The following is an 8,668-nucleotide window of genomic DNA, read 5'->3' as shown; positions in this document are numbered from 1 at the left end:
TAACAGATGAGGAAACTGAGACCTGAAGAGGTTATAAAAATAGCTTACACAGGTAGGAAAAAAAAATCAAAATTTGAACTAAGTCCATTAATTTGATGATAAACAATATTTTATGTTGCTATATATTTCTGCCTCTTGTTTGATCTATCATTCAGAAAAATAATTTCTGTAATAATGACAACTCTCAATTATATACAAAAAGGTTAATTTATATTTTGCTTCCGATACAAGATAGGTATAACTATATTTTACAAAAATTGACATGAAAATTTAAATTCTATAAGTACTTCATTGGACAATACTATTATCAAGAATAACATATTTCTAAGGACATCACCTACTTTAGTTTTTATTATAATAAAACAAGGTCACAGGCTGGGGTTATGGCTTAGCAGTAGAGTGCTCCCCTAGCATGTGTGAGGCCCTGGGTTTGATCCTCAGCACCACATATAAATAAATAAATAATAAAGTTATTGTGTCCACCTAGAACTAAAAATATATATATTTATTTATATTTAAAAGAAAAAAACAAGGTCACACAGAGTGAAAAGGACACTTGTAAGGTCTGTTTTGAAGCTTCCTGAGTTAATATGCCCTCATATTTATAAGTGTAGCTTTTATGTACTCATTAACTTTACAATTTTATGTGTGGTAGCAAGATAGGACTTGGGGAGCCTGCAAGGTAGAGAAAAGTAGGCACAGGAAAAAGTGAAGAGAGGCAGAAATTGTTTTAGTATCTTCAGGGGACTGAGTTTATAGGAGTAGTGAGCAAGAGGTTTCACATTTAACTATATTCACTTCTATATATTGTTTGAACTTTATACAACTTTTACAATTTGAATCTATTTTAGCAAAGATATTTTCTGGAAAAATAAACTTATGAAAGAGAATAACAGAAGTCATATTACAGGGGATTCTCGTGAACACAAAAAATAAATGAGTAGACTTGGAAAGTATGGGCTATCCATTCCAGAGATTGAAAACAAATGGGAAAAGGAAAGTTGGATGTTAACCAGCAAGATTATTCTTTTTAAACAAAGATGTAAAAATAATATTTAGGCTTATGAATACATTACCAATGCCAGAGAAACTACCTTTGGCTGGGATGTGTATTAGCAATCTAAGGAAAAATTCACATAAACCTAGAAGCCTAAAACAACATATGTTCATTACTTTATATAGTTTCTGAAGATCAGGGCATTAGTACTTAGCTGAGTGGACCTGGCTCAGGTGTCCCATGAGGTTGCAGTCAAGTTGTTGGATAGGGTTGTAGACATTTGAAGCTTTGACTGAATTGAAAAGTATCTCCAAACTTACTCATAGAGACCTGCATTCCTTGCTGGTGACTGACTAGGGACCTCTCCAGAGGATTGCTCATGACAGAACAGCTGGCTTCCCACAGAGGGAATGATCCAACAGAGAGCAACCAAGATGGCAGCCACTGTGCCTTATGATGATCAGCTGGTCTCCAAGGTTGTATACATCATTTCCATTTTATTTTATTATTTAGAAATGAGTCAACAGGTTTCATCCAACCTCAAGGGGAAAGGAATTAGGTTCCATCAATTGAAGAGAGGGTAACAAAACATTTATGGACATATTTCTTAAAGTACCACAGCAAGTATAAATAATATCATGATTTGAATAAGCACACATACACAGTGAAGAATAGCTTGAATAGTGTGAAGCATTTCTCTGCAAAAAGCATGTCAAAAGCAGTTTCCTAAACATGAAGTCATTTTGATGTTACAAAATCCATCTTAATATTGTCATTACTCTCTAATATCGCCAGTTATAACAAATGCTGCTTCTCAGTGCTTTTCACACTTTGTTCCAACACTCCAGTGGCTATTTGTCATGCCAGCATCATTTTAATGCCCCTTTCCTGTGGTGGGGATTTTCCTCCATTGTGAAGACTGCTTCCTGAGTCAGAAGGCAGAACTTTGCTTCCTAAGCTCTCTTGCAGCTAGAACCAGGGATGGGACATCTGTTCTTCCACCCAAACACCCCACAGAAAATGGAGATTTGGAAGACAACAGCCTGTCTCAAAATCTAGTCTGCAGTAAGGATGGAGGAGGTGACACCAATGCTGACTCAGACCTTGAACTTTCTTCATCTCTGGACTCTGCTTTCCCTTGCTGGCTTTGCTCTCAGATAGCCTGTCTCAACTAAATGTTCCTAGTGCTTCATTGCACTGCTGCCACCTTATCGGTTTCAGAATTTTCATTATCTATTGCTTTGCATAAAACAAACACATAAACTTAGTGATACAAAACATTAATGATTTTATTATATCCAGAGATTCTGTGAATCAGGAATTGAAAAAGGGTTCAGTGGGACAACCTGACTCTTCTCTATGACATCTGGGTATCTAGCGGGAATGACTCAAAGGTTGAGGGGGTATCACAACGGTGAGGAGCTGAAACCATCTAAAGCTTTGTTCATTGGCATTTGCAGCAGTTAATACTGGTTGTTGGCTGAGGGCTGTCAGCTGAACAACTGCATGCAGCTACTTGGGCTTCCTTACAGCATGGTGGCCAGGTTCCAAGAATGAGCCTCCCAATAGAAGACAGCCAACTATACCATGTTTAGGACCTAGGCTTAGAAGTTACAGAGTGTCCCTTTGCTTCAAACAAAATCTTTCTAGATTCAGTGAGCAAAAACACAGAACCCGACTTGCCCACCCATTAATGAGAGAAATGTCAGAGTCATGCTGGAAGAAGAGTATGTGGGATGGGAGATACTATTGTGGTACTTTCTGCTTGTGTAGCAGACTGATATCTTCTGTCTCCCAGTAGTTCAGAACTACCTGTGGTTTTGATTAAAGTAACTTGTGTTCTAGGCCCATCCCTAGATGGGAGCCAGAAAAATCTAATATAATCTGGAGGCATTAGAATATGAGCTTCTAAGAGATGTCCTATGATGTGGCTGTGTTATTCAGAACTGTTTTATACCAGGAGTTTGTTTGAAGATAAGTCTGGGATTAAACAAAAATATATCCAAAAAATAAAATAAAATAAAAAATATATCCAAGCTGGACATATTTATACATGCCTGTAATCCTAGTTACTTGGCATGTTGATCTCACTTGATGGTGAGATCAAGGCCAGCCTGGGTAAGAAAGTGAGGATCATCTCAATATGCATGTAGATGTATGTATGTATTGTACGTATACATTGCACACACACACACACACACTCAAACAGTGTATTGCCATTGATCATGGAGGATGTGATGGCCTGATTGGTGGCAAAACTCTGTGATGTTCCTTGAAACGCAGGCAGCAGGTCTAGGAGGTCTCTTACATTTGCAAGAGCACTGATGAACAAGTTAAGATAAAGGAACCTGGAGGTCTAAGCTCACTCTAGGGCCTTGGAGACAAAGAGGAAGCCACCGCACTGCATCTGAGGCTCTGCCATAGCTAAGGTGTCTGCAGGCACCAAGGAGGGAAACTGGGCAGTAGCCACATCCTCTGCATGTGCCTGGGGCAGGATACACACAAATTCCTACAAAGTTTCCTGTCCCTGTGATTTGTGACATCTGCTAAGAATAAAGGCTACCCACGGGTGCAAGGGACCAAGAACTCTACTGCCGCCCTTGCAACTCAGTCCCTGAAACTTATTCTATCGAGTTAGAATAAAACAAAGTAAACGCAGTCCTTTGGGCTCAGTCCCTAACCCACCAGCCAAGCGCTTCCAAAACACCCTCCTACGAAGCCAGAAGTTTGCTAGCTTGTTTGTTTCCGGCGCCCGCGCACCTCGAAACTGAAAGCAAACATGGCGGAGCCAGAGCCCTGCTCTGAACTAACCGCCCGCCGAGCGTCGCAGGCGCCCTAGCAGAGAGCGTGCCCGCTCTGCTGCAGTTGCCTTCTTGGCCGCGGCAGGCCTGGGGCGACAACGAGCTATGGCGGCGGGAAAACAAGGCAAAAGAAGGGAGGCCTTCCCAGCCCGGGCTGGGAAAACTGGAAGAGGTGGTGGAGGCGCCTCGGCATTCGTAAGGGCGGGTGCGAGAGGGCGGTGGAATACGCTTTGTAAGAAGAGCCGAGGAGAAAGACCTTGCCTACACCAGGATGGCCGAGTGGTTAAGGCGTTGGACTTAAGATCCAATGGACATATGTCCGCGTGGGTTCGAACCCCACTCCTGGTAGGTTGTCTTTTCTCTTTTCAAAAAGATTTTATTTTCCAAATACGAATCTCACTAAGCACACTACGCTCCCAAATGAAAATGCCGACTTCTGACTGGAGGCAGCGCAAACCCTACATAGCGGAAAAGGACCGCAGCTGGGCTGGGGCACCGGCGCAGCCCGGCCCATTTCCCCCCAGGGCGGGGCAAGATTGTGGTCTGCAGCGCGATATACAAACTGCCTCTGCACAAAAATCAGGAAGCATCTTCATTAACCCCCCACCCCCCCATCACCACAATTAATTGTGTGCACACAACTTTTCAATTAACTCCTAGAAGGCAGAGGACTCCTGCACCATATCTCTAAAATGCAATCCAAATTGTGGATTTAGAGTTTTAAAATAATAGCTACGTGACCTAATCCCCCCCCTTCTCTCTCTCTCAAAATTTTAAAAATAAAAATAATCGAAGACCTTCAACAAACTGCAAGTGCAGTGCAAAAAACTTTCTCCCCTCGAATCACTGAAGAGTAACTAGATGCCCCAATGCAGCAACTAAAATTAGGAAATTAACACTGATAATCCTCAGGTCCTATTTCGTTACCAGCTGTCTCAATATTGTCTTTATAGCAGTGGTTCCTGTTCAGAATGTGTTGCTTTTACCTGTCGCTTCTCCTTGGGCTTCTTCAGTGTGGGTCAGAGCGTCAATCTCTGACTTTCATGATGTTGACATTTCTGAAATCTCTGTGTCCACTGATGCGGAGGTCTGTCCGTACAAACTGGGATGCGGGGAGGAGGGCTTGGGGACAGCACGGTTGAATGGACAAAAAAAAAAAAAAAAAAAAAAATATATATATATATATATATATATATATATATATATATATATATATATATATGGAAGACAATTGTTTTATTTAGTCAATAACTAATTAGACTGAGTTCAGTCTTTGTCTCTCTTCCTCCTTAAGAACCCAGAATTGTTTCCTTGAAAAGTAGACCTTTCACATTAGAGTCTTTATATTTTTTTAAAAGTCTTAAAATATAGCGAATCTTTTGAAGTTAAATCTGAATCATTTGTAGGTATACCTCCACTTATAAGCTTATAATGGCTTTCTAAAAATTTAACAATAAGAACTGAAGTTACTACTTTGAATTAGAAGGCAAGCATGTGGATTTGTAAGCGTTCTCTTTGTGGGTTTGAACAAGTCGTAAGTTATTCAAAATTGTTTGTTTTTTTTTTATACAGAACTCTGTAGGAAAACATGTTAGGAATACATTTAAACAGTGACACCTACTGGTGAATTTGAGGCAAATTTCTTGGTTAAATTTTGCCTTATTTCTTGACTCAAATTGCGAGGAATTACTGTTCCACATTTACTGTGTTTGCAGCAAATTAAGGATATATCCACCCCAGCTGGTAAGTTGATTTTCTTTTTTCTCTTTCAATCATTAATGATAAATCTGCCACTGAAAAGAATCCCAAATCACTGTTATAACTTGCATGAGCCATTATTTTAAATTCTACGAATAGAAACTTTCTCACATCATCTTTGTTTCAATTTAATACTTTTGAAAAACTCTGAACCTGGCTGTGAAGTTAACAGGGAATAAATACCTGGATTATCCATGACCTTTGAAACATGGAAATCATGCCTGATTGAGGGGGAAATAGCAGGGTCAGTCAGAAGGCAGAGGAAGGACGTGAAAGGGAAGACAACAGCTTGCATCATGGTTTTGGTAGAAGGAATGGGCGAGGCAGGGTTAGCAGGACTGGAACTGAGTAGTTTGAGTAATGCCAGCAGGATCTGCAGTATGAGAGCTGTTCCTAGTTGTCTGGTATTCCTAGGAATTAACTCATCCTGCGAGGCACAGTCCCTGCTCAGTCAGTGAGGCCCCAGATCCCAGAACATCAGGAAGAGAGAAAACAAGAAACCATAGTTCATCCCTCTGGGCTCAAGTTTTCTAATTCTTCTTTTACTTCTCTTTCCTCTTTCTTCAGCTAGAGCAGATTTTATCTACTGAGGAGAATCAAGACTCAGAAGCCCAAAGAGATGACCTCTTGAAGTAGTTTTTGAATCATTTCTATCTGGGTGGGTTATACCACACAATTGTTCAATTCAAATGTCCCAAGCTTGTCTCAGATAAATTTATCTTTGGGTTTAGGTGATATTTTCAGCCATTCTATTCATTACTTTAATATAAAAGTAATGTTTATAAATAAGACAGTAATTAAAATTGCACTGAAAAGATGGATTAAAAAGCATGTTGAGCTGAATGTGGTGGCACATGTTTGTAATCCCAGTGACACAGGAGGCTGAGGCAGGAGGATCATGAGTTCAAAGCTAGCCTCAGCAATTTATCAAGGCCTTAAGCAACTTAGTGAGACACTATCTCTAACTAAAATATAAAAAGGGCTGGGGATGTGGCTCAGAGGTTAAGTGCCCCTGGGTTCAATCCCTGGTTAACCCCCCCCAAAGAAGAGTATTGAGTATTTGTCTCAACTCCACATTCTCTTTTATATGTAATAAACACAGGAGTTTGTACATTTGTGAAATCTACAACCATAGGTCCTCTAAGATAAAGCAGACCTGTAATTAGGAATCCTAGCTCCATCCCTTGTTTGTTGATATGGGACGTTGGGATTGATACTAATACCTATCAAACAATTTATTTGTAAGAGATAAATGTTACCAATACATTTAAACAGTGATACCTGCTGTTGATAAGACCCTTAGAAAAATGTATTATGTACATGTATTATGATCAAAAGATGAAGCTTTTGTTATACTTTAGTAATTCTTATAAAATGTATACATATGGATTGACCTTAAGATCAGTGTTTCTACAATGGCAAAAGTTGCTCATGGAATTTAGACTGGCACTGTAGTCTATCATTGTTTTTGCTATAAGAATTGAAGTTGAGTAAAATGAGATCATTAATAAAAGACTCAATTTTTAAAAGAGAAATTTGGGAGGAAAGTGTAGATTGCATCCTTCTGATTTGATTATTAAACTTTTTTGTTTCACTTGGAAGTCTTTAAATCATATTTATTGCTGTAACGCAGAAAGATCAGTAGTTACTGAAAAAGATAACTATTAAAATTGCATTGAAAAGATGGGGTAAGAAGACTGTTGAATATTTGTCTCAATTTCTGAACTTTCTATCATCACAGCCTCTTCCCAAACAAATTTTGGGTAATTCCTTTAATAATTTTCATGTTAAAAAAAATAGAGTTCTAAACTCCCAACTTTTCAAATGCACAGTAAGTGAACTTATTGTTTTCCCCTGGGGGTCACACCCACTGGGTTAGTCACAAATAGCTATATTAAGGATGTTGTTCACATTTTTTAAACACTAGCAATCCTGACCCACCCAGATTAGCTTTTTTTTTTTTTAACAGATTAGCTTTTTAAATGCAACCTGACTTTTCAATATTTTTTAATAAATGCAAGAAAAATAAGGAACTTTTATCACTGGGATGATGAATAAAATAATATAGAATATTCTGTTTTGTAGTGCAGCAAAGTGCATCATAAGATTTAGACTGGCACTGTAGTCTATCATTGTTCTTTTACTGTGATGCAAGTGTAGTATCTAATCCTATTAGTGCATTACAGAGAACAGCAAATAATAGTATACCCTTTTAGCTGCAAATAACAAATGAAATTTTAAACTGGCCTAGAGAGTTGAAATGATCTCAATATTACACTAATGAAATCAATTTGTCAACTTCTTTAATGCTGATTTTAGTCCCCTGTAAGCAATCCTAGACCAAGTAAGATGCAGATGAACTTGGATTATTCTGGGTGGAGAAGTGTACTGGGTGAATCTGGGTGAAAAGGATTGCCCAGTTCTATTTCTCTCTCCGCCCATAAACCAGCCCAATGCCTGCCTGCAGAACACAACTACTGCTGTCTTTTGCCATTTTTTCAAGGTGTCTAGGAAAGCCTTGTAGAGAGATACCTACACTGAAAGCTGGCAACCTCTAGTTCCAATGGGGAAATTTGTTCATTCAGAAATTTTTTGAAGGTACCAGAATGGGCAACGTCGTGCTGGTTGCTGGGTGCTGGGATACAGTGATGAATAAAACAGACAAGGTTCTTCCAATCCTCATGATATTAAATAACTAACCAAAACATTAATTCTTTCATAGTTGTTTCATATAGCTCTCCTTGAACTGGACAGTAGCCAGCTGCCTATCAGAAGGAGAGAGTAGGAGTTTGGGGTATATGTAAGGGGAAGGGGAAAGAAATAGAGAGAAAGAGGGTCCCCCAAACCTCACTTGAATTCCCGAGTCAATCTGTCTTTGAATCAGTTCTCCAACCTTGTATTTCCAAAGATAACACATTTCTATTTCATCTCACATTGATTTCTTGTTATTTGCAGTTGAAAGAGTTTTGGCTAACATAGCTTTTAAGTATTTAGCTATGGGCTTGGTGAATATCAGAGTTGAAAGGGATTTATTTACTTGGTCAAAGCTTCCAGTGAGTCTAGAAGTGCTTCCAGCAGTGGTAAACTGGTCTCTAAATCAATGATTCTTTGT

General features: G+C 39.0%; 1 non-coding gene across 1 annotated transcript; it reads left to right on the top strand.

Annotated features, from left to right (window-relative positions):
- Positions 1 to 4,063: 4,063 nt before the first annotated feature.
- Positions 4,064 to 4,146, top strand: Trnal-uaa (transfer RNA leucine (anticodon UAA)). The gene has a single exon. It is a non-coding gene; the product is annotated as a tRNA-Leu (tRNA).
- The last annotated feature ends 4,522 nt before the right edge of the window (positions 4,147 to 8,668 follow it).

Source organism: Marmota flaviventris, chromosome 6, assembly GCF_047511675.1.
Source record: "Marmota flaviventris isolate mMarFla1 chromosome 6, mMarFla1.hap1, whole genome shotgun sequence".
NCBI lineage: Eukaryota > Metazoa > Chordata > Mammalia > Rodentia > Sciuridae > Marmota > Marmota flaviventris.
This window is presented reverse-complemented; position numbering and strand designations above follow the sequence as displayed.